At 38.8% G+C, this 27,489-nt stretch overlaps 1 protein-coding gene across 4 annotated transcripts in view; it reads right to left on the reverse strand.

Moving 5' to 3' along the window:
- Window positions 1-24,311, reverse strand: part of EIF4ENIF1 (eukaryotic translation initiation factor 4E nuclear import factor 1) — a 1,251,142-nt gene extending 1,226,831 nt beyond the window's left edge. For 2 of the 4 annotated variants that reach the window (XM_044068848.1, XM_044068846.1), the window contains exon 1: window positions 23,779-24,194. The gene's annotated coding sequence lies outside the window, so the exon portion shown is untranslated. Of the gene's footprint in view, window positions 1-23,778; window positions 24,195-24,230 lie in introns of those variants that run through there. The other 2 variants (XM_044068847.1, XM_044068849.1) reach the window with 2 other exon arrangements.
- Between the last annotated feature and the right edge of the window lie 3,178 nt (window positions 24,312-27,489).

Below are 27,489 nucleotides of genomic sequence, written 5' to 3' on the forward strand. Positions count from 1 at the left end.
ACACAGGCACACTCCTTTTTGTACAAGAGAATCACACTAAATTAAGCCAGGTCAACTTATTTTCTTCCCCAATTACACAATTAATGCAGACCATAGCCTTCACTCAATAGAAATTAACAGGCAACTTGCATTGTAACAATGTAAGATTCAAAGATATACAAATTGGCAACTAACTTTAGTAAAGCAAAAGTACAGGTCAGCATGTTCCACATCTTATTTACCCCAGCTGCGCTGTACTCCCAAAAAGACTGCAGGTCCCTTATAGCCAATTGAAGGGCCCATTCAAACAGTAGCCACTTTGTTAATGTGGTAAACTCTTTCCTTAACTCCTCAGTAAGGCACGAAAAACATAAGTAATAAAGCCTTTATTTGCAGTATGCCCCAAGGAGGATACCCCCACTTACAAAAAAAAATAAAAATGACTAAGACACCTCTTGTTACAGAGCAGCCCTTTATCAGAAAGTTTACAGCTTCCCCCATCAAGTTAACAGACCATTCAGTCCCTGTCCCATCTTTAGTGTACCGGACTGGATATCACAACTACAAGCCACCTGGGATTGGCTTTCTAAATGTAGATTCTAATTGCAACAGAACAGTGACCTCAGAACAGTATACAAGTGACAGGGTGGGCACAACACTAATTGGGGAGAGACCCCCCCCCCCAAACAAAAACTGAAAAAATGCAATTTTCATCAGTCCTGTTTTATGGTCAGTAAAATTCTTTAAAGCACTATGCATGCATCTTACCAATATAAGAATTTTTTTAAAAGCCATCTGACCTGGGTTCTTCTTGCCACCCATCTTTCTGCACAGTGTGCAAACAGAAGACCAGGAAAGGCCTACAACAATCCATGGACAGAGTCAAGCACAATAAAAATATTACCCATCTGGCAGTCAATGGCCACAACTACCAATGGGCTTTCCTACATTATCTACAGCTGTGGTTGCAAGTATTTGAATTTCTAGCAGTTGAATGCTTCAGCGTATCCAAATGTTAACTTTTAAAATCAGTCTTGTACTGCGCTTCTGCAAAGCTGATTGCTTTTACCACTCCCTGTCAACTGCTTTTACCACTCACTGTCAACTACTACATGGAGACAAGCTGTCAGCAGGTGCAGGCAATCTTTAGTTCTGATCATTCTTTTGAGGAGGGAAAAGCAAAACTTAAAAAGGTACAATGCAAACAGTTCTGTGAATAAAACTTTTGGGAAATGACAGAAGCCTCCTCAGCGGCTTCAGCACTTTAATATTGCACAATTTAGTTTTACAGACAATACTAAATACCTTTGTTCATCAGCTGTGCAATATAGCAACACTTTTACGACAGGGAGATGCTGGTCCAAAGAACACTGGCTAAAGTTTTTGGAAAACGTACAAGCCGTTTCACATCTGGGAGGGGAACAGAAAAACAGTCAGTGTGAAACGGAAGATAGAATTTAACATTGTGCTTTACACCTTGGGTAATGAATTTTTAGGTTATCCAGCTGTTGGGGAAATAAACATCTGGAGGGTTAAACTTAACTTGCTGAAATTGTACAGTTTGGTGCATGCTCTTAAGGCAGAAGATGAGGGATGTTATGAAAGCTGCATTCTTAGCAAGTTCTCAACTAAAACTCAATATCAACATTTTAAAACTAAGAATCTCATGCCTCATTTAAATTCTCTACATTATTCTACAGTCTCAACACCTACGCTTCCACGGTGGTGCAGCAGTAGCGTTGTTGCCTCACAGCCAGAGGTTCTCCGGTTCGATTCTCTGCTTGGGTTTGGGAGTGCCTTCTGTGTGGAGTCTGCATGTCCTCCCCACGGTCGAGTGGGTGTTCAAAAGACATGTTGAATGGGCATGCCTTCATTGAAGGCTGGGCATCAGGCTGGCAATGCGACACCATAAAAACTGCCAATCATTAGCGGACTGGAGTTCCGCTGTGGCAACCCCTAGCCAGGAAAAGCCAAGACAAACATTCTACAGTCTCACCACCTAATGCTTCCTCATCCCCCCTTTTTTTCTTTTTTTTTTAATTCTTTGATATGTAGGGAATACTTGTCTGCTTGTTTAAATCCAGTTCTCCAACAGAATTGGAAATAATTTGCAGCTGCACCAACTCTGAACCACATTGTTATACAAGCTCCAATCTTAACCCAATTCTTAGGTGTGAAAGATTTTGTACGATTTACATTTGTTAAAAATGGATGATGGGAAGTTACATTTAATTAGGAGTACAAAACTTCAATGCTCTACAAAATATAAAGGATGGCAAGCTTGGTACATCCCACTGAAACCTGTTAATCATAAGGCTGCCACCTGAACATTTGCGATGAAGACAGTCTTAAAGATGCAACTACTTAAACCATCTTATATCTAAACCCATGTTCTAGTACAGGTATCAGACAAGAACTGCTTTTATTCTTTAATACAGAAATAAAGAAGACTCCTTGGAATTTTGTTTACACTAAGTATGATTTAATGAAATGAGTAAAGTACTTGGAAGAGGTGGGAGTAGTGGTTAAGTAAACCTGAACGCATCAAGGAAACTCAAGTGGAAAAAATACAGAACCATCAGTTGTAATAATTGATGTCAAAACAGTAATCATGTAGTCTCTGTAAAAAAATTAATGCAAGCATGGAAAATACACTGCACTCCCCCCCACACACTTGCACCACATTCCAAACTCAAATATGCCCAATAGTCTCACAAGAAACTTTTGTTCAATACATGCAGTATCCTCTGCAGATACAGCTGCCCCCCCAAGCAGTTGACATTGCAGAAACTTAAATCCCTAGAGCATGTTTGATGCCATTTCACTTTGATGTGCAGTACATTCATCAGTAATGGGTAGGCAGATGCATTTTACAGCAGACAGGTCACCCTCAGTCTGTAGGATACAGTACCGTGACAGGGCTTTGAGTGGGTCCCTGTAGGACATGGTTAGGCCATGTATCCTTTTAGTTAAGGATCTCAAGAGTGTGTTCAGTTGCTGCATGTGTCTGGACAGATGCATGCCACAGGAGGCACTACATTCAATAACGGTCCAAATAAGAGCCAAGTAAAAGGGACAATGACATCCCTAAAGCTAAAATCCTTTGTAAAATGTGCAATATAGCAGCACTTTTACGGCAGGGACATGCTGGTCAAAAGTGGTCACTACCCACTGAAGTTCCCAAATCCCAAAACAGGTCAAATCTTGGTGATGTAGTTCCCATGGACAGAGAACTTGGGAAAGGATACAATAATGCATTACTTGGCATCTACTTTCAGTACAAGATTTTGGCACCAATTACTTGGGACAAGTCTTCATGCAGGATGGTAAAGTCATTTTGGGATTCAATTCTGCTCCTAGCTTGCAGTCATCTGCAAACTTGGTCAACCACAGTCTTGTTATTGGCTTTTACTACAACTAGATGCCAAACAGGAGAAATCCCAGCAGGGAATCCTGGGGGACTGTACTGGTGACTAGTCCCCTTGTGATAAGTCCCCCATTTTGACTTCATGCAGCTGGCAATCCAGTGGGTGACCGGGTCTATTCCCAGTTAATTTAGCCTTTCTACGCTTCAGTGGGAAATGCTATCAAAAGCTTTGATCAGGTTGAGATGTGGTATGCAACATTTTAAATTCATCCATTGCTTTTATGCCCTTTTCAAAAAAATCCACCTGGTTGAGTAAGTATGGCCTGCCCTTGACAAATCCAAATGTAGACAGGACTCCAGTAATTGGAGTCATTTTTTGACTAGTCCTACCTCCTGCACCACTGACCAGCATTTGATTACTACCTTACTAGTGTCACAGTATTTCAAGTACTGTAGCATTTGCAACAGGTTTGAGCTCCTCAAATTCTTGGTCAGTGCCATTACCACATTACATCTTTGATAGTGGCTTCCTTATAAAAAAAAGTTACCCAAAAACAATAATGAAATGAAACAGGATTTTGCAAAGTTGAATAACTCTGCAGAATCAGATTCTACTCTGAGCACTACTGATGTTTCAGACAAGTCACTGGGACGGCATCAAGATCCAGTTATGAATTTCTCCTGCCAACACATGTACCTCAATGAAACCAAAGGCAACTGCTTTATAGAAAATAGTTACATCACAAAACTCAGGTATTCATCCTTTTCTTTTTTTAGTTTTGACTAAAAAAGAATACACACTAAACCCAAACTCTTGGAATACTCTAGTAAAAGTAGTGTACAACTTGTAATGATTCTCATACTTCTCACTACAATAGTGAGAAATACTGGTCTAGTTCTCTATGTATATGGCTCTACTTATTACAAAGTGAATAAACACACTCAGTTGGTTTAGTCTACCAACTAAGCCCCAGTCATGACTGAAAAGGGTCATTAGACCAGCTCACTCACCCAGTCGAATACAAACTTCAGAAGCCCGACATTACACAACCTTGAAATGCATTTGCTCTTCACAACATTCAAAGCACCAGTCTGTACAGCTACTTCACACATTCACTCTTCTGTAAAAAGCCTTTGGAATTTACAGCTTCTTACAAATCACACAATTTCAAATACAGTGCTACACTTAAACAGGACCTTGTACCACTATTCAGTGTGAACAGCACTTCTCTGTCTTGGTCTCACTTTAGATTAGACAGTGGGCACAGAGCTGTGCGTACATTTAAATCCAATATTCTGCTTAATTTCAGACTGCGGTGGTGGTGCTGCGGTAGTCTCCTCACAGTAAGACGTCGTCCTGTTAGATTCTCAGCTGCAGCATCTTCTGCGTGGAGACATGTGAATGGACGTACCTTCGTTGAAGGTTGTGAGTCAGGGCTGGCAACTCAGCACGTAAAACTCTACTGCTAATCATTAGCAGACCAGAGTTTAGTTGTGGCAACCCCTAACCGGGAAAAGCCAAAAGACAACACTGCAGTTAACTTGCACTGGCGCATTTCTTAGGATTTTAAAATAAATGAGGTGCATTTCAAAATAAATGAGGTACATGCTTGAGAGCCGATATTAAAGTAGGCTTTTTTTGGTACTTGCGTATTATCGCAACCACACTCTGAAGGTGTGGTAATTCTTGACATTATGGACAAACTAGCGTTTGTTTTGGCAGGGGTGGATAATGCACCGACCAGCTACCTGTGACACTGGTTATCACCAGGGAGCATTACTAAGACCCGAATTCCTCTTCCAGCAGGACACCAGTCGGTGACTTTTTTTAAAAAAAAACTACAACTATGCAAGCAGAACACAGCAAAACCACGTAAACGGAGTATTTACTCAAATCACAATTACAGAACTACCTCTGCATATTCAAGCAGAGTTGAAATCATGACATTAAGGACAGTAACTTGTCCATAACATCAAGATTTAGGACAGATTTCTAACCTGGTGGCGAGACAGAATGTGGTTGCGATAATACGCAAGTACCCTTTTTTTTTTATACAAACATCTTCACTGAATCACTTATGACAAAGGCAATCACGTTTACATAAAGTGTGCCACTTACTATTCTCCAAACATTGTACAACTCAGTTCCCTTCTTAACTTAGGCTCATTACACACCCAAAATACATTTTGTATGTATGGTTCCAAAATTCCCCACTTACTAGAAATTGTTCCCATCTTTTTACCAGTTACTATATTCACCACTCCTAGTAGGAGTATAAACAGATTTCCATCTTCTAGAATTGCTATTTTGGCAATCTCCAGAAAGTGAAAACAGCAATCAAATACGTCTAGGCAATTCAGATCCTGTATCCCAGTTAAATCATGTTCATACAACTACACCAATTTGCTCACCCAGTATTTGACACTGCAGGGAATTTTTGAAATCATCCAACTAAATTACATTGTTCTTCCCCATTACACCTCCAACATTTGCCATCTAACCAAGGAAAAATTCTTTGGAGTCTGCCAAGGTACAAAAATATCTATGCAAACACTTTCAAGCACAGGAAATCTAAACTTGTTTGCATATTTGGGAGCCATTCATATATCTTTCCATTGTTTCTTTACGATTACTTCTTGAAACTCTTTCCAATCTTTAACCTATCCTGATAGATTCCTATAGATATTATGCAATATTTTATATGCTCTACTAATTATCCTGTTAACAGCAGCTTCTGCTCCAAACTACTAAAAACTCTGCCAGTGTTAGTCCTTAAGAATCCCCCATTTTCTCTGCCTATACTCCATCAATCCTTGACAGGAAAAGCAGTCGCTAGCCTACGATCCAAATGTACTTTGTCACTTCCCACCATTACCTTTCCCTGTAATTATCTGCACCCAATAACCAGGTTCTTTTGCCAGTTGTTTCCAGTGAAGTCCAGCCACTCTTGCCTATTACCTGTACTCCTAATCGCAGCCATCCAAAGCTGCAGAAGCCAGATTCTACATTCGTGTTGACTTAATCTGCATACTTATTTCTCCTCAAGAATCTGTATCCCAAATCCCAGTGTCATTTCTCGAGCTTTACCCCTTTTCACTTTGAAATAAAACTTTCTGCTACTGCCATGTATAGCAGCCTTAACTGTGTATTGCTCTGAAATACCCCATTCAAATCAGGTTATCAAACCACTTTGTTCTACTGGAAATCTTCAACTTTAACCACTTACCCCTTGCCATACTCCCCTCAGACAAAGGGGAGAAGGATTTTATTAAATTGCTATCCACAACTTCTCCTCTCGTTGATAAAACTAAAGGAACTAAACATTTAGGCGGCTTGCATCTTGCCATCTGTAAAACAGTTTCCAATTATCTCTCAGACTATTAACTTTTCAATCCCTTCCCACTTATTTTGATTAAAAAGGAAACTGTCATAGCAGCAAACATCCAAGTACTTCATTTTATCACATCCCCATAGATATGGGCATTGCTGAACTAATCTGTGTGGGTCAATACCTTGCAGCTATTGCCTTAGTTTCAAGTCTTTCTGGATAAGAAAAGGGAAAGGGGACACCCCTGCCTGGTTCCTCTGCTCAAACAGAACTTAGAGCCCAACCACTTCAAAGTTTTGCCTACAATCCCTCACCTTTCCTTCTAAAATCAGCCTTATAACTGTATCAGGGTATGAAGATGCTTCCCTTGACCTGGGGCAACTGTCAAATGCTCTCAAAATCCACCACCAACAGTGGTATTCTTACATTCTGTACCAACAGTTTTGTTAAATATTTGCCTCACCACAAAACCACATTGACCCATATCTACTGATTCTGGCATCACCTTTGCCATTCTTTATAATAATGGTTTAAAATTGAAATGGGCCTATATGAAACTGGATCTGATGGGTCTTTACCATCTTTAGGCAACACCGCCACCACAGATTTCTTCCAGGATTTTGGTGCTTCAAAAAAAGTGGATTTTCACCCTCCAAGAAAGAACATTCTGAAGATGGCTGGATACAGCAATTAAAATTTCACCCCCGCTTCTCAACATTCGCTGATGAGAATTTACTCCTCTCCTGCCTGGTGTACAGGGTTATTTTCACAAACTCTTGTTCCTTTGTTCCTCTGTCCTGCCAGTTTTGTCAGAAGGGACTCTACAGCCAATAGGATTGCATCTTTATTAAAAAGTAGATGCCTTTCATGGCAATCTTTGGAGCACACACAATGTGCCCTTTCAATTAACAAGTGCTGTGAAATACCAGTCCATATGCTCATCTGCACTTTCATAAATGAGCAGTCTGTTCCTTCCAGTTTCTCCAGTACAGGAGGAAAGCTCACTTTTCCATATGTGCTGTCCTCCAATTCTATTTTTGAAACATCTCTTCTTGAGCAGTCTCATACTGAGCCTTTTCTTCATTTCGATCTTTACAGTTTTATCACTTCATCTGAATATTTGTTTAAATCTACTTGCATTGTTCCAGCCTTTGAGTTGATTTACCCCCTCACAGTTTAAAAAAAAAAAAAAAAAAAAAAAAAAAAAAACCACGCGCAAAATACAATTGACTTGTTTTCTTACAGGATTACATTCATGTGTTGCACTGATTTTTGCTGAACAGCTGTGGAATTCCCAGTCAGTGTTCTCACTTTTTGGAATTCCATTTTCCTCTAGGTTCTCTGAATTTTTTTGTTCTTGGTTAACCAGACAGTGCCCTTACTAACCAGTTACTGAAATTTATCCAAAAAGGCAAGTTCACTGACCGTGTTTTCAGACAGCTGAAATTGAAACGGTTACTCAATGTGAGACCATTTTAGAGGTCCAGAAAAGTAGCACTTATCATACAATGCTACACCCAGTGATTGCATCTCTGCACAACATAGTAAAAAGCATAAAATGCCAGGACTTTCAGATAAGCGATGGTAAATGTGGAAGAATACCCAGACAGTTCTAACAGCAGTAGGAGCAATGAGCAATGGTTCTCAAAGAATTTAGTTGTATTTTGACATGCTACCAATGCATGCAACTCCTTATGAATTGTAGGTGTCCATTCTGGGCATGCTTTGGGTGCTGTGAACACTTTGGCTAACAGTGATATACTATATATATTGTTTTTTGAAGGTTAATCATACTTAAGTCATAGAAATGCAGTCCAGTCCCCTATCATAGTACTAGAAACCCAAAAATTATACTATGGCAGCTACCTAGGATACTAGAACAAAAACGTAAAAATAACTTTAGGAATAAGTACATAAATATTTGTGATACGATGGATTGCCAATAAAACCCGAATAAATGCAAACAAAACTCAGGAACACTTAAGACTGCAACTAATATTTATTCCTAGATATCAGTGTTCTGTTGAAGTCCAAGCTATAAAATCAATTCACTCTCCTGTTTTTAAACTTGCCCGTTGAGGTATGGGCCTTCTGAAAACTTGAGAATGTAGAGACCTGCAGTCATGGGACTGCACATACCTGTTGACTGCCGACCAAAACATGGTGAAAGTTTTGAAACATGAGAAGTGTAAGATGACATCTCTGCTTAGAAGCATTCAGGTGGAGTGGCAACCAGGAATGGAAATAAAACCAGAACGCAACTGAATGTGCCTAAACAAAAAGAATCAGAACAAGCTGATGCAAAAAAAAAAAAAAAAATGCCATAAAGATTGTGGCAAGGAGAGATTAAGTAGCAGAGTACCCGCAGTAGTGGTGCTGTGGTAGCGTTGTCACCTCACAGTAAGACGCTGTCCGGTTCGATTCTCAGCTAGAGTGCCTCCTGTGTAGAGACGTGTGAATGGGCGTACCTTCGCTGAAGGTTGAGAGTCAGGGCTGTTAACTCGGCACATAAACTACCAATCATTTAGCAGACCGGAGTTCCCCCGTGGCGACCCCCAACTGGGAAAAGTCGAAAGTAAGTTGCAAAAAGAGATAAAGTAGCCGAGTAGAGGAAACTATACTTCATTCTTTAATGCTTTGTGGTTACTTACAGGATAATCCATCACCAAATGTAAAAAATATATGCAAGACAAGAAAGCCAGGTATAGTAATCCATTGGGGGAGGCAGAAAAGTAGCATTGATCACTGAAACTGCTACACCTATCAGTGACATGTACAAAGTCAAAAATCAGGATTTTCTGGCAGAAATTAGAGCAATATGTTAGACATAACTGATCTCAAAGAATGCAGTAATACTTTGATATGCTACCAACACATTAACTCCATATGAATTGCAGGAGTAGTCACTCATGGGCACATTGTAGATGCTGCAGAGTGCCCTTTTGGTTAACAAAGATTAAACCAATACTAATTTCATGAACTTCAAAATCACACCCTGACTTGGGGCTGGAGTCCATTCCCCTGAAGGGACTAAACAAGAGAAAGACATGGGTTGCTCTGTTTAATTTCTCCCATGAAAAAAATATGGACATAAAAAGGTCTAATAAGATACATTTACACAAAGGAGAAATACAAACTAAACAGAGCAGGTCCAAATATATTTGGAGAAATGTACACGTCAGCAGTACCCATATGAAAACAGTCAATACAATGAAGATTCCAAAGGAGGAAGCAGAAAATATAATCTCAGAACTAAGTGGACCATTGCAGAAACGGAATTTCCACACTAAACCTTGCAACAGGGAGTGTCAGAACATGGTCCACTTGGGTCCCCAAACAGCAGCAGTTGGTGAAGCAGAAAGTCTTAGATTTACAACACAGCAATAAAATGAAGCTTCCTGTAGAAGCCTTGCATGGCAAAGCAAAAGAAAGCAGGAAACTCTGGCAACTGACAGGTAATGCTACATCTTGATGGGCCACTGGTCTCCACATGGTACAGCAGCATCAGATTAAGCAGGAAGCACAAATAAGAGATGTTCTGGAAAACTCCAAGGGAAGACTGGCCTGATTTAATAGACATACACCAAAAGAGGAAATACAGTACCAAAATATTTAGAAGAGTGGCAAAACATGTCAATGCTGATCAAAGTGGTTCACTTGATAGAAATACTGAACATTGCACTTCTCTATCTTGGACACCTTCAAAGGGTAGAAGAGCAAAGCAGTCCAATTTCTAGGCCAGTTTAAAGCCTCCAGTTTGTCACAGTAAACTACTGCAGAAAACGTCCTCTCTACATCTCAGACTACCCTTCTATGGTAGAAGCTACTTGTTCAGTAGTTTTGCACTCCTCTCTCCATAACTCTGTCACGACATGTCTACCACAACACTACCCTTGGTTTCCTCCAACGTTCTCAACACATCACTCCACCGGCCAACCCATACACAGATGATTCCACTCATGCACATAATTACTCCAGGATGCCTTAATAGCCACAAACAACTTTGTAACTCACACTCAAGCCCACCACAAAATATTTTCCCCAAATATCTCGCTCATGAAAAAAAATTTTTTAAATACTCTCAATACAATTACTGGACTAACTTCTCATAGCAGATTAGGGATGACAGTGGATCTTAATTCGCCCTGCCTACACAAAACTGGGTACTTGCGTATTAATGCAATGCACATTTTTCAGGGCAATACCTGTTGGTTCCCAATGGATGACAAAGACATACGTTCATTAAAGAGCCCTTGTAAAACTCTGTCAGCACAAGAATTACTGTAAAAATATAATTTCCAAATTTCAGGCAGAAAAACGCCCAAACATACAAGTTACCAGCACAGAAATACAACCCTGAGCCTATTACTTAAATCACCACAACTAGGAACTGACAGTCATCATAGAAACAAATTCAGAAAGGCTTCTTTCTTCCCTATCAATTATGTGACCGTAACAGTGACACTATCTACAAAAAGTAGGTCTTCTGAATAAGTTACCCTCAGTACAGAGACCTGTGTGCGTGCAAAACAATGACAGACAGTATGCATTTACTATTATTTCTGCACAACTGCGAGCCGTAAACGTTTTGAGAAGTACATCAGTAAAACAGATGCAAGCTAAATTAAAACAAGGCAATGAATCTTACAGAAATGTAAATCAGTCCACTGACTCAGCTCTTCTGTCTTTAATCTGACTACAGTTGTTAATGAACACTAAAGACAAAATGCTGGCGCTTGCAGTAAAGACAAAAATCACAACAGTTATCTGACAGCATTTGCTGCCAGGAAATATCAACGTTTAGTGCACTTGCCATAAGCGACATGCTGTCGGTAAAGGGCATAAACAGTGTTTTTCTTAGATTTTATTGATAACACCAGAAAACATGGGCTTTTAAAGAAAACATGGGCTTTTAAAGAAAACACAGTATATAACATTTTAACAAACATTACTGAACATATTTCACTATCAGTAAGCAACCGGTATTGCTGTGAAAATATGGTTGCGATATGCAAGTACCCAAAACTGCATAAAAGCTTACTAAAAATAGGAATGCTTTAGAGCCAAAAGCTCACACTGCTGCAGCTAAAACTATACTGGCCAATACTTACCTCCTCCCCTTACTACTTTATGGCTCTCCCATCCTTACTAACCTCCATCACAAAAAACAGGAGTTGGACAATGCTAGAATAAAATAGCATTTCCAGCAACTACCCCTTTCAGAACCCACCACTATACGGCGCTAAAAATTCTAAATTGCCTATAACTATTCAAATATAAAAACATTGCTTCTCACCATCTATAGAGATTGACAGCAGCCAACTGCTTATCCAGCACCACATTCCATTCTACACAAGTTACCAAACACTGTCCACAAACCCATCAAACCTGGACATGCTCTGTATTCTTACCATACTGCTAAAGCATGGACTGTATCCATCAGATCAATATCCATACTCCAGCCTTATAAAAAAATCACTAAAAAAAAAAAGAATGGAGAAAACCTGGTTTTGTTCCTCCTCAACCACAAGATAAACTATTCCTACCTATGAGAACAGGTACCTATTTATACCTCCTTACTCCCCCCTTCATTCACTAAACTACTTTTCCCCAGTGACTATGCCATAACCATATTTTGCTCCCACTTCACATTGCATTTCCCGATAGTCATACTAGCTTACCAGTCATACTAGCTTACCAGCTTACCTTTAAATTTCTCCAACTAGCTAAAATTTCGCTAAATATCAAGTTGTATGCACAAGCTGCATTTATTCTTAACTAAATGTCACATTAAGCCTAATTTGGTACAACTGCTTAAACTTTCTGAAAATCATAAAATTGCTTTTAAAAGCATCTTTGTAATACTTTGAACAGAGGCCCAGGGAGAAAAGCACCAAAGTGGGCACTTACTCAGTTGGATTTCCTGGTAATCAAATGTCATTAAAACAAAAATTATATTACTGTGCAGCTAAGCTTAAAGTGTGAGCATAAAAATGTAGACTAACAAAGGAAAGGAACAAGTAAAATGCCATCATGGAAACTGACAGAAGTGACAAGACCTTCGTATTAACTGAAGACAGCTGGAATGAAGGTGTTAATTACCAAAACTTGTGCTGAACAGGTGCCAGTCTCTCCTTCAGAAGTCTTTTGTACTTAACTGCAAAAGATCCTTTTGCATCAGTCCAAAAAGCTTACTTCCTGAAATGGATCTTTTCTGTATGTTAACTGGAACTGTGCCCGAAGTATATTAAAAAAAATGTAATGCATCACACACCTCTTTAGCCTTGCTTTCCCAAGCCTTTTATTGCACGTGCCTTGTCTAGCATTACACATTTCCATCGAGAAGGAACATTCTGTATTTCTGTACAACTCATGCTTAGCCAGCAAGATAAGATTGTGTTTTATAATGAACGGTCGTTCCTCGAAACTAAAAGCATACACAAGTCTGACCATTTTCAGGCCTATTCTACCTTAATATACTATAGTATATGCATTAAGAACACCTTCATTCTAACAGAAACCTAGATTAGACAAAACCAAATTAAGTTAATACTACTACACCAAACGTGTTAAAAGCAATGCAGAGCATCAAAACATTAGGATTTATTATACTTCCAATAATTTAAAAATATTAGCTCAAGCTGAGAAGTTTTAAAAGTACTAAGTAAGCAGTTAAAATGCCCAACCAAAAAGGTTTTGGATAATTAGAAAACTGAGCAACAGTAATTAAAATCAAAAAGAATTGGGTACATTTTGGAGAAGTATTTATTAACCCCGTTAAAGATGACAAATGGACAGAATTAAAACAGTAAGAAGGTCCAAAGCAGAAGACGTGAAAAGGGAAGTAAAGATAAAATTGAGAAACCAGAAAAGTACCAGAAAAACTAACTGGAAAACCCCCCAGGCCCAGAAGCTATCTTCTGGCTAAATGTATCATCTTCAAACATTTAGTCCAATAGTAAATTACTTACATGTGCATCCCAAACTGAGACCTACCTGGGAAAAAAAAAAAAAAAAAAAAAAAAAAAACTACTACTTACAGGTTCAATACTTGCAAACCAATAACTTCCTTTTTGACAATGTGCACAAACTCCATTACACAATCTGTAGACAAGTATATCAACATAAAATGTCATATGATACAGACCATTTGTTAAACAAATTCATGACAAATGTAAAAATGGGAAGAATCTAAGCCATGGATAGATTACAGAAAGACATCCAAAAGCATTCCACATTAATGGATAATAGAATGCTTACAGATGTACAATGTATACCCTACAGTGATAAATTACACCACATTGGCAATTTAACAGCGGCAAACTACTTTGCAGGCGAGCAAATTGCTATCATCGGGACAAAAACTCAAAAGGGATACTCCAGAGAGATTGTTCCTGCTTTGTCTTGGCCTTAACACATTGAAGACCTTGTGTAAAGTCTCATTTGCCCCAAACTGTGCACTGGTGCTGCGCTTCCACTCTCGTTAATGCCAAATTCAATTAAGAAAAAGTTGTCACCATGTGGGGACAACTTTAAAGGTTTCCTACGTAGCATTCTGATGTTTAGCTATACTTTCATGTACACATCATATGACTTTCATCACACTTAGCACTGTGATAAGACTTTCAGAGTGCTTTTTTTAAGCAATGTCATTCATGGTAACAGTGACAGCAGTAACATCTGCACAAGCCCAATATTTACAGGAAATGGTTAAGTTATTTTACAAATTTCCCTAATTTCTCCTAGCCTTTTGGGTTTCTAGTATCAAAAAAGGGAATGGACACTATTCCCAAGTCAAACCAGGACTAAAAATAAAGATCAGTATTTCAATCCGATGTTACTGAAAAGTGCTGTTTACAGCACCCACAATGTGTCCAGAATTGACTCCTGCAGCAGTACCAAAGTTACATATCTAAAGACTAATTTCTGATACTAATACCTTCTTACTTTTGAACTCAGTAAACTTCTTCCAAACTGCCCTTGTTTCTGCTTGCAAATAACTCTGCATGTTATGATACCAATATATTATGAGTCATCCTGTGCAGTTTTAAAAACTGCATCTCTTATGATTGTATCAGAATACTTCAGCTAGACTTTCCTCCACTGACAACGGACCAAACCAGCTCAATACAGCTCTTACAGAAAGATAGATACCCTTCACAAACACTGGCTTTATTATTGTCCTAAACACAGGCACACATGCAGATTACACAAATTACTCCAGCCAGATGAGGCAACACACTACCCTTTGCAGTATATTGTGCTTCCAAATGTGGCACAGACACGAAAGTTACCAATTTATACAAGACATGCAATAAAGCAAAATACCAAACTATACCCTACTGACCAAAACACTAAACAAAGAACACAGTACAAGATGAATCATTAACTGATATAACAGCCACATCCATTCAGCATTCTGGTGAAAAAGGTTAAAGTCAGTTTACTTTGCCATTTTAGTTAGCACATTGTCTATTTCTACCATAGCCAACTAACACAAACCTGCAAGTTACCAACTCAATCCAACTACGCAAGCGGACTTCGATATTTTTTGAAACTGGACATTGTCAGTTACTAACTGAATATCCAATTTAAAACCTCATTCTCCTTTGTCTCAATGTTCTGACTGGACTACTAAATACCATAAACAGGTCTTCAATCACATCTGTATACAATCCTCGTACACCTAAAGTTAGGTCTTTCACCTACAACCTTTGGGCACCCATTTCTTCACTGTAAAACAGTATATTAAGCTTGCCAATCACAGTTTCTTGGAAATTTTTTTCTGGTAAAGACAATTCACAATGGCATTGCATAAATGCCTTTAAATGTTGACACTGATGTTACTCAACTTACTTGAAGCCAAGATGGTTTATCACCACCTCCTCTCATTAACATCTGACTAACAGCTCTATGCTTAACGTGCTTCCATTTCACGATACAAAAAGTGGGGAGCTGTTGCCAGTTTAGGACAATAAGCCAACCTGAAGCTTTGAACCATCTTCCTACTCAACTACCACATGTGCCTCAAATATAGCTCTACTCAAACCTAATTTTCAGATTTGAGTCTCTACTCAAATGCAATAAAAGCAAATATACCTTTTAGAATTACACCATCCTCTCCACCCATTATATCACGCAATAAATTTACTTTGTGGATCTGCAGTTACTCTAACTTCCCTATCAAGTCCCTATCCTTTCTGACATTGCCAACCTTTTGGCAGACAGGTTCAGTGCAAATTTCTCCCCCTCCTCACCATCTACAGGGCCTATTACCACTCCAAGGGATTGTGCAAGTCCAATTATTACTGATGCGTTGATTAACGAGGCTCTATCTAAAGCTAAAAACACTTTCCTCCATGGGACCAGATGGTGTCCCAGGCTACGTCATACCCAAGCTCCAAAAGGAATTAACCCTGCATCTAATACCCTGTTCAGTCTCAGCCTCTCCACAGGATATGTGCCCATAGAATAGAGCATGGCAACGGTGGTCCTGCTACACAAGGGTGGGGCCACAACTGACCCTGGGAACTACCAACCAATAAGCCTGACCAGTCTGATGTGTAAGGCTATGGAGCGCATCATTATGGAACTCAAATGGAGAGATTCGGAACCTCCAGTTGCTGGACCCCACACAGTTTGGCTTAGTCAAGGGCAGATCATGCCTCCTGAACCTGGTGGATTTCTTTGAGACAGTTACTCAGGCTATAGATAGGGGAAAGGAGGTACACACGGCTTGCCTTGACCTTGCTAATGCACTTGACACCATTCCCCATTCACGTAGTATTGATCAGCTCACCACCCTGGGCATAAACCCTCATGTCACAAGATGGATCGCAAACTGGCTCTCAGACAGATCCCATAAAGTAAGAGTAGCAGGATCTAGGTCTGAATCCAGACCAGTAACGAGTGTGCCTCAGGGCTATGTCCTGGGGCCCCTCCCGTTTGGCATACACTTCTCAGGAGTACATGCAAGCACGGAAGGGCTGAGGCTGACTAAGTTTGCGGACGACTGCAATTTGGGTGCTATAATAGAGTCTCCAGCCGACATGGAGATCCTCCAGAAGGGCCTAAATGAGACTGATGCATTGTGTCAAAGCCATGGTCTCAAGCTAAATGCAAAAAAAAAAAAAAAAAATTGCGTAGTAATCCCCTTTGGAAAAAACAGAGTACCCGCAAACTGCAACATAGGAGGTAATCCCCTGAAATATGAAATAAGGGATCTAAAGGACCCAAGTAGATAGTCAGCTTTCCTTTGATAACCATGTTGCCAAAGTGATTGGAAAATCCTTCTGTGTGACCCATCTGATCATGAAAGGGTCTGCATCAAGATCTAAGGATGTAATGGTGCCCCTCTAGTCTTCCCTCATCAGACCAATTATGAAGTACAATGCACCAATTGGAATGTACCTGGCTAGACATCTCCAGCAGCTGGAGAGACCACAGAGGTACCTAACCAAGAGGATTACTGGCCTCAAACAGTTGCCCTATGCAGCACGATTGAAAAAGCCAAGACTGTTCTCTGTTGCATACCGCTTTCTCAGAGGCGATCTCTGTCTCATGTACAGAGCCATGTCCAACCCAGAACTGAACATGCTCCAGCTTAGCTAAACCAAATCTACTCGAGCTACATGCTCTAGGGATATAAATCTCAACACAACAATTAATAGAACATGCTGGAGGGATAGATTCCCTTCGCAGAGACTTCCCTTACTATGGAACAGGGTCCGGATCTACTTAAGACAGAGCCCCTCACTATTACTCTTTAAGAGGAACCTTGATAAGTGGATGGGTAACAGAACGATCACACCAACAGCACTACTAGATAGGGGCCAAGGATACTAGCTGCTAGTACAAGGGTCTAGGGAACTAAAGGGGTGGTGAATACCGCACAACGTGGCTGGGCTAATCTATGCCTTTGGGCAGATAGCCCAGTACTAACCTATGAACCTATAAGTTACACAAACTAAGAGGTGTGCAACACAACTATAATAGAAAGCTGCAGTCTTTCCTTTGCCCCACATACTATGCTTACCTTCTTATCACCATATGTAAACTACCCTACAACAGCAATGCACACTAAACTGCTTGTATACCTTTAGTAAGCACTTTCATCCACATCCTTCAAAGACTTCAGAATATACATTAAAAACAAAGCTTATACAGTCTCATTAATTCACAATACAAAACCCCTCCCCTCAATCACCACAACACCTAAAAACACTTAAATGTAAATTAAAAATAGAATCAGATTGATTAGACTACTTGGGGGCCCCAGCTGTGGCAGGAGCAATATACCACTGTCCAGAACCAGAGAAGGAGGGGAGGGATGAACATTTGGAGGAACAGACAGTCTTTCTGCTCATTATGTTTACTAAGGTCTATAATTATAGATCTTGTGAAGAGAATGCATCATGGGCACATTTATTTGCATGTGGGATGACATTTGTACACACCAAAAAAGCTAGAATTGATAATGTACTGTTGCAATTTAAGTTATTCCTGAGGAAATTGAATTGTGCATTATTTTTAGAAACTGGCTTACAGGCGAGGGTCCCTCTGCATTTAATACCAAAAGACAATAGTTTTATTCCCCAGCTCATACTATGGTCACACGATTTAAAAACTATGTGAAGCTGAAGTTCAGGAGCATTTAAAATCTTGACAGTTGGTCTACAGAGTCCAATAAGAACATTACTGACTTTTTTTTTTTTTTTGTTTACCGGGAAATTCCAACGGGACGCAAGTCCTTTTTCAGCAGACGCCCTGGGAGAAGAGCTCCACATCACGTACATGTTAGAGATACAAAGTTGCAGCAACAACAAACATTAATCTTGATGGCTTTAATACAATAAGATACTGATAATCAACAGTACATACAGTAAATGTTGCAAGTTATGATTGTTACTAATATCAATGACAAATTAAGTTGTCAGACAAGAAGTTAATGTACGTAAAGACAACTAGCTATTTCTCTGTGGTTAGCAGTGGCGGCAGTACAGTTGGATTAAGAGTCAAGGTGGGGGGGGGGGGTAAGGGTGAAGGTGCTAGTCTGGATTAGAACAAGGACAAAGCCAGTGCAAATTTAAGTGGAATTAGAGTGCAGTCTTGAAAAGGCTGCTGGAAAGTAGAGTAGAGGGTGGAAGACCGTTCCAAAACAGATACAGTACATGAAAATATGGCTTCTCCTGCGGAGTTTTTGGGTTTGAAGGGATGTTAAGGGGGTGGTTAACAAGTTTATGAGCGAGGGGGAATTAAAGTGAATGAGTTGTGGGAGTTCTACCCATTTTAGTTCTTTAAGGGAGATACAATGCTGCAATAGGAGGTTCTAGGGGCAAATTTAGCTATTTTGTTGTAACAAGCATCCAGCTTATGTAGGTCTGTTGAAGGCTGTAAGTATGATAAACAGGAGAATAATGAAACTGGACAAGGGTGGGGGTTTAGTGGGTATGGACCGATAAGTAAATAGAATGTTCACCATGTTTTCAGACACATATGAAGAAGCCTCTTTAAATCAGATGCATATAGCTTAAAGAAAGATGCACTTTGCTTTGGAAGAGCCATTACTGAGTAATCAAATTACAACAGAGGTCTTAACTTTGTAGAAGTGCCCTACCTTAAGACCTCCACCATATCTGGTACACCAAAACTTCATAAGGATATATTTAATCCCCCTTTGTGACCTATTTTGGACGCTAGGGCATCTTGAGACTTGCTGTTTGGCCAAGTATACCAATTTCCATATCCAGTAAATTTTTAGTGTAGCCAATGCATACTTAAGATTCATGGCACTTTTTAATGAAAATAGCTAGTGTGGAATTAATTTATGTTTGTTATATTGGATGTTCAGGATTTGTATTCACTTACTCAAGATGAACTAGATACAACTGGCTTTATGAATAACTTTGTTATACAAAGGTTAACAGATGAGAAAGACCTAGTATTAATGTGCTTTACAGAAATGGTCCTTAAATTGTGTTTGAAAAACTGTTTAGGCAAAGAACTGGAGTTGCTATGGGGGCCATTTTTGCCCCCAAGTTTGCTAACCAAGTTCTTGCCCTTTGGGAAGTTAAGTTTTGAATTCAGAATTTAATAGTTGTTGGGCCTTCTATAGTAGATACCTAGACTTGAATTTTTTTATGGATTAGAGTTTGTAGATTACTTGAATACTGGCTTCCTTAGATTTACCCTCAATATTCAAGATAATTTTTTTGGATGTGACCATTAGGAAAAATATTGGAATGATGAGATCTGAGTTTACACTATACATAAAACATTCCTATTCGAATACCCTGTTACACTATGAAAGCATGCATCCCAGTAAATAAAAATCCCTAGTTAAAGGCCAAATGTGTGCGTTTGGCTAGATAGTCTCAGATGACTGAATTTTAAGGAATGAAGTATTGAGACCTATGTTTACAATAAGGGGGTATCCTGAACATTTAACAGAAATTTTCCTGAAGTAAATGTAAATAGTACAGAATATTCCACCCCCCTGTTGGAGGGGAGGTAATATGGGTAATCCAACTAAAGGTGAAGTGAGGAATTCCAACATTTTGAACTTTGGTTTAAACCTATAGTAGTAATTTTCTTGATTTACTGTCCACAGTAAGAAATTGGAAGGTTTTCTGTGTTGATGAATATAAAGAAATAGTGGGGGAGAAACTGGTCATCTTTTATAAGGAGGACCTGTGTTTTAAAAGTTAGTAAAGTGCTGGAGAAAATAGTAAAATGCGGCCAATGCCCTCAGTGTTCTTACACTGTAGAAGGGTTTGAGAAAGCTGGATAGCAGGTTTCCAGTGTGGTAACAAAGGGGTAGTATATTTGGCCCTCTGTAAACTACGTAATGCATTCTATGTTGGGAAAACCAAGTTAAGTCTAAGGAAAAGAATCTTAGCATTTGTATGACATCAACAGGAGATTACAAGAATGCATTATACAATCACAAAAAAAGAATCCCTTGCATATTTGTTATAGATCAAGTAAATTTGGGGCAAAGTGGAGGGCCTGGTGATGAATTTCTGGAATATTTGGAACTTAACTGGCCATTAAGAATAAATGTCATGACTACCCCTTGGCATTAATGATGCAATGTCCTTAAGCAGTGTTGTGAAATTAAGAGCTGAACACTTGGTGTTACAGAACATAGAATGTATTTTGTATTCTTAACAGAAGTACACATTCTATTTAAATAAAACTTTGAGCACTTAGTTTTTTAGTATATTTAATGATTTTCATTCAAGTGTTTTACTTATCATAGTGATATTGGAGGGACGGATTTTGTATTGCAAATTAATGGGACTATATAAGCTTTGTATTTGAATATGTACTCTGATGAAGTCCTTGAAGACAGGATGAAAGCACTTTAAACATGGTTGTGGGTATTGGCAGTCTACTGACCAATGATTTGGTTAGTGCTTCAGTGTTTTTACTTGCTTATAAACCTTTTTGATCTCTGGTAAACAGAAATTAGAACGGAAAAATTTAGCATTTTTAAACACTTCAAGTTTTAAAAAACAGGTGAAGTGATGTACTGGTAGCAATCAACAGTAATTTGCATTTTGCCTCAATAAATCCTCAAGTTCACCTGCCGATCCTACACCAATGTTTCTACAGCTGCTACATTCCATAACTGCCTACCACCAAATATACCCCAAGCCTCATCACCACCCCCAATCCAATTCAAGTCACAGCAATCTCCAAGTATTAATCAAGCTGTGTGCCAACAAGCCACCACAACTTCTCAGTATACACAACCAATACTTCCTACATAACTTGCTCCTGCTGGCATTTTTACTTTTCGCTATCTGCTAAAACGTTTAATAAAAAGGTCTGTTTCGCATCAAATTAGCTGATCCCGGGTTGTGTTTATGGGACATCAACTCACCCTGCTGGCAAGTAAATGCACCATGCTCATTCTAGTCAACTCAACCTGCTGGCAAATGGATGCACCATGTTCATTCACTCTAGTCATCTATTACAGTCCATACCTCAAACCACACGTGGTAAATATAAACACGAATTACAATAATATTAAAGCTTCACCGCAACACTAAACAAGCTACATGTCATAATGCACTCAGACTTGCAAAGAATTTTTCCTGAGCATTTACTGAAACATGTAATAATTTTCATTCTTCTAATACTTTGTATATAATCTTAACACACTGGTTTTGCTCAAAAGGTGATGGCAATGTTGAAGTCATACTTGACAGGGATGAAGGGCCTTTCCACAACCAACAATGCCAGTGCTAAACAAAAACACTCCAAAAGTCTCTTCTGTTAGGACACCATTAAAGTAGGATTAAACCATGGGGCCTTTGGTTAAGGAATCTGAAAATCTAAAACTTACCTTCTATTTTAGGTCATATGACTGATAAGCAAAAAACATCTCCCACTCAATAGTAAAAAATCCAGTTACAATACTGATAAACAGCAAACTAAGCACAAATGCACATAGCAAAATAAGACGCGAAATAAACCAAAGCACAAAAATAGGCACTACACACTTCTGACTTTGCCACATTCTGCAAGAGTAGTTCATAGGCCAAGAGTTAAGTGAAAACAGGCCTGACAACTATTCTTCCCCAACAGTCATGGGAACCTAGCTGCTCCACAACATTCATGTGGATGGAGGAGGAAGCACAAACATATACAGAAAGCAGAATAAAACACCAAAAATAGTTAAGGAAATACCTTAAACTACAGCCAACAATCTGAAAAGGAAGCTGGGCTACATGACAGCAATAATTCCTACAGAAGTTATACACAGCCAATGCTGACAGGCCACTGCACATACTCTTTTGGATCTATAAGCCTTGCATCAACAAGGAAAACTGTTTAAAAAGAAAGCCCATAAACTAACCCTTGCCTTCAACCCTCACATTAGTAATGGAGTGAATCAGCCCAATTAGCCAAAAGGTTAATTCTCATCTGGCAAGGGCAAATGCAACTAATTTGTGTATCTTATTTCCAAAAAGGCAAATAATACCAGCTTTCTGAAAGTAAAAGATACCATTAAATGCACTAATCCTAAGTTTCCCCAACAATGCCTCAACACCAATACCATACAACTCAAAAACCCCAAAAATTTACATCAAAACACAAAGCAAACTGCCTCCCAAAAAAGTGCACCATACAACTTACCTCAAGAGGCAGCCCACTGTTAAATTCCATGACTCAGTATTTCTACATCTCCAAATATACAATTTTCAAGTATACAAATCTTGAAATACCCATACTACAAACATAAGTCTAAAAAATTGACGGTTAAGCCTGACACAAAGCTGTTTCACACTGTACCTGTTGACAACAGCCCAGTATTTAGATACTAAAAATAATTAATCGTATATACACGTTATGGTATACAAACGTCATTTGTTCCAACTTTGGTATACCTGCACTCTAAATATATCATGATGTCCTTGCAGTGTTTGGATCATTTCACAGGAAGTTTAACCTTTATAATTACAATGCATTTTCAGAACAGAGCTAAAAAAGTTATAATTTGTTTTGAAGTAATATATTTTTCAACTTTTAAGTTCAAGTCAGCAGCAAATACTTAAAAGTGCCCCCAATATAATACCGCTATCCTGGTTATTTTTTTTTTACGTTGTTTCTGATTAGACTTGTTTTGGCACGTCTATAAACAAGAAAAGAGAAAAAACTCAATATCAAGATACAATAACGTATCAGCCAGTATACAAATCCACCCAAGTTTTAGATCAATAAAGCGTAAACTTACAAGTTAGCTGTCAGTTTTTTTATAACGCCCAAAACTGGATAGTAGTATTTTATAAATTCGTAACCAAGGTAACAAACAACGAAAATACTCCCAATAAACATGTTTATGAAAAAGGAACTCAAACTAAAGTATACTATGGTCCAAGTTTAAGTCAGAAAAGTATAAACACTACTTTGCATACACATTCTTTCTGTGGCACCAAAATGGGATATTCCACGAGTTCCTAAACAAAAACACAATTATACCTACACCTGCACTTACAACCCTGTGTCAAGCACCATAAAGCCAAGTTCAAAACACAAGAGTACTACCAAAGGTTCACACAAGGCATCTGACCAACCTTATACAAGCCCACCTACCTGGACAAAAACCAGGGCAATCCCTCTCCCGCCGCAGCGGGCCAGGAACGCCAATAAGGAAAAAAACGACTACGTTGACAACTCCACCTCCTCTGTCACAGCCGCCACCGGTTCTGCACCCACTGCTTCAACAAACACGTCCTTTCGCTGTAAATAAACCAACACGCGGATGTCACTATTGTTTATCTTCCTTAGCTTCCGTCTCCACGTTTTACAACTTTCAGCTTTACCAGTACCATGAACACCTTATAAACCACGACCAACACCATAAACAGGACAGACTTCCCCTAATAACCTCCGCGGCGCGGGGTTCACCCGGATTTTAGCCGCCTTTGAAATTGCCCCGCTAACCAAAGTTAAAAAAGCAAAAATACATAAAGGAAAATCCATAAAAGAAGTTAACTCATTTCTTTAGTCATTACTTCTATGTAAAAAAAACGTAAAAAACCTACGTCAAACTGCCTACGTCTTCCCACGGTTAAAAGGACCTACTGGCATATTTTAAGATGACAGAGTTGCCCCCCAACGACAAGGACTTTATAACGACCAATCACAGGAAAGACTTGGCAAAGGAGTTTTGTGTTTGTGTGCTCATTGGTCCCTGCTGCAGTGTGCTGTCAATGGTCGCGTGTTGCCGACTGTACTTGTTTCCAAAGGGGCGTTCCTCTTGAACTGGAGGGAGGAGTTTTTCAGTTTTGTCATGTATCACATTGGCGGGGGGAGTGCATAGAACATCAGTGTACTGTTGGCTTTTATCTCTTGTAGTATATGTTTCAACTGTCCAGATTTTTGCCTCATATTTTTTGGTCTGTTCCTCGTAAAATGTGTGGTTCTCTGGCAAATTGCTGAGGAATGAACACGTACCTCTTAAATGTCCAGATTTGTGCTTCATATTTTAGTCTGTTCTTTCTAAAATGTGTGTTTTTCTGGCAAATCGCTGAGGAATGAACTCATACCTCTTAAATGTCCGGATTTGTGCTTCATATTTTAGTCTGTTCTTTCTAAAATGTGTGGTTTGCTGACAAATCATTGATGTCACTAAACAATTACAAGCATTTGAGTTTCAGACTTCATATACTTCAGAAAATGCATGGCAGCACAAAACCCCATACCTCTCAAGTGTACCTCATTACGAGGAACGTACCTCATTTGGGGTCTTAAAAAGTTCATGTTCCTCGAAGTTCCCTCAAAGTTCCTCATTGAAAGACTCTGTCACACAGTATTAGTAATTTTTTTAAGTAAAATCCATTGTAAATAGAAATGGATCATATTGTATTTGTATTTTTTTTTTTTTTTTTGTATTTTTTTGTATATTAATTCATTAAAAGATCATCTTTAGGATTGGTTGGGAGGATGGCCTAATGGGTAAGGTGTTTGTCTTACAAACACAAGGTGCAGTGTTTGAGTTTCACAAGGGATAATTGGTTAGACTTACAATAGCTTGCAAGGACAGTTAGCCTAGTACTAACCTATGAACCTGTGGGTGAAAATCTTTGGGTTGGGAGGGTAGCCTAATGGTTAAGGTGTTTGCCTTACAAACACAAGGTACAGAGTTTGAGTCTCACAAGGGATAATTGGCTAGGCTTAAAATGGCTCACAACGGCAGTTAGCCTAGTACTAATCTATGAACCTAATCTATAAAACCACCATATTTTAACCATTCTATGACCTTCCTAGTGGAAGTTGTTAGTAAGCCATTAGTATGTGTTCCACATTTTGCCCATTTGTTCCACATTATGAGGACTAATCTTCCTCATTTTGGACATGGAAGGTTGAGAGCTATGTTTTACTCTAACAACTTTCTTTTTAAGTTTCATTTCAATTTCTATGTGAACTACATTCTGAAACTGTAATGTCATATTGGTTACTATTTATTTACATAGAAATGTATAATGATGTAATGACTCTCTACTTATGTTTAACTTTTTGTTTCTTATTGATTTGGTATAAACTCATAGCATATTATATACACTTAGTAAGCCATTAATTTGCCTTTTCTTATAAATGATTGTCCAAATTGTTCTGAGCTAGTTTTCTAACTTATATGTCCTATGTATACTACTAATATATTTAAATTCTGTATGTTCAATGTGGAACTTTTCTCCCCGGGCCGCCGCTGAAAAAGGACATGTGTCCAGTCAGACTTTCCCCAGTAAACAAATGTAAAATTAAATAAATAAATAAAGTTAGTTTATATGAGCAATGTTTAAAAAAATTGTCCCTATTTTGAGCCATTGTCCTCTCATTATTTTTGACTTAGTCCAGATTTCCTTTGCTAAGAGGTTCAGAGGTACGATTGAAGTCACTAAATAATGACATACATTTGAGTTTCAGACTTGATATCTTTTAGAAAAAACATGCATGATAACACAAATCTTGTTATTCTAGCAGCTTTCTAAGTTTATAAGAACAGTATTTAAAATCTGCCCCTGTTTTGGACACTTGCCCCACATTTATTTTAGGCTTTGTCCAGATGTCATACTCAAAGGGATTGAGGGGTATGACTGTAATGTTTAAGTTTTACTTATACTTTTCACTATTTTTATTTCATTGTGTTTTTGTCCTGATAAGCAGTCTGGTACATGGGACCAAGTTAGCCTCTGTTCTTATGCAATTTGTTACATGACTGCTACAGCAATAATTGTGGCAGTTAGTATGCATATTATTATAATAAAAGTTATAGATACTAGAAAGAGCTACTTGGCAAAACAATTATCTTTTACAGATGCAGACACTGTATATTTTAAGTAGTGTACATTGTTAGCAACTAGTAGAAGTAATATGTTTTCATTACGTCACTGTAACTCATTATGTAACATGCATGTGGAGCTTTTCTCCCTGGGTCTCCTCTGAAAACGGGCTCCTGGCCCAGTTGGACACTACCCAGTAATCAAATGTAAATAAATAAATAATATATTTCTTATGAGTGACCTTTCTCTGTAAATAAACCAAAAGGTTGACAATAAACTAGGTAATGCGGTTATTAACGATGTTGTCATAATGCACACAGTAGGGTGGTAGAGCTAAAGCATAGGCCCTTTTTATTTTTCATTGGAGGCTAAATACTGTTTGATGAATTCCAAATTGAGAGTTTGGGAAGAAGTTGGGAGTGGCGATAGCATGAGGAATGGAATAGCATGAGCCTTGTAGTAAGGGAAAGGTGATGAGGAAAGTGGCTTTGTTTGTCTTAATTTCCCAGGTACTGGGTTAGATTCAATTTATTTAGAGATTAACTATTATTTCATATTGTCTTTACAAAGATTAATCAATCATCTGAACAGTTCTACTCCTTGTAAATCAATGGCTGGCCTGCTAATTTACGGTAGAGGCTAATGTCTGAGGACAAGAAGTGGACGAAGAGAGCTAGCCTTTGCTCTGGAATCAGAAGCATTTCTAGGCTCCAGAAGCATCTTTCTAAAATGTGGGTACTTATATTTTGAGCTGTGTGGATAGTTTACCTCGACCTGGCCAACACATTTGACACAAATCCCCAATCAGGTATAGTACAAAAACTACATAAACTGGGAATAACCCCCTATGTCACCCACGGGATTGCCAACTGACTCACAGATAGGATGCAGAAAACTAGAATAGAGGAAGTTACCTCCACAAAGAGACCAGTCATAAGTGGAGTACCCTATGGTTATGTGCTGGGACCTCTCTTGTTTGGCAACTAGTTTCTGAAGTGAAATCAGTACCAAAGGGCTGTGG

This window comes from Protopterus annectens, chromosome 4.part0, assembly GCF_019279795.1.
Source record: "Protopterus annectens isolate FY-2018-M chromosome 4.part0, PAN1.0, whole genome shotgun sequence".
Lineage (NCBI taxonomy): Eukaryota > Metazoa > Chordata > Ceratodontiformes > Protopteridae > Protopterus > Protopterus annectens.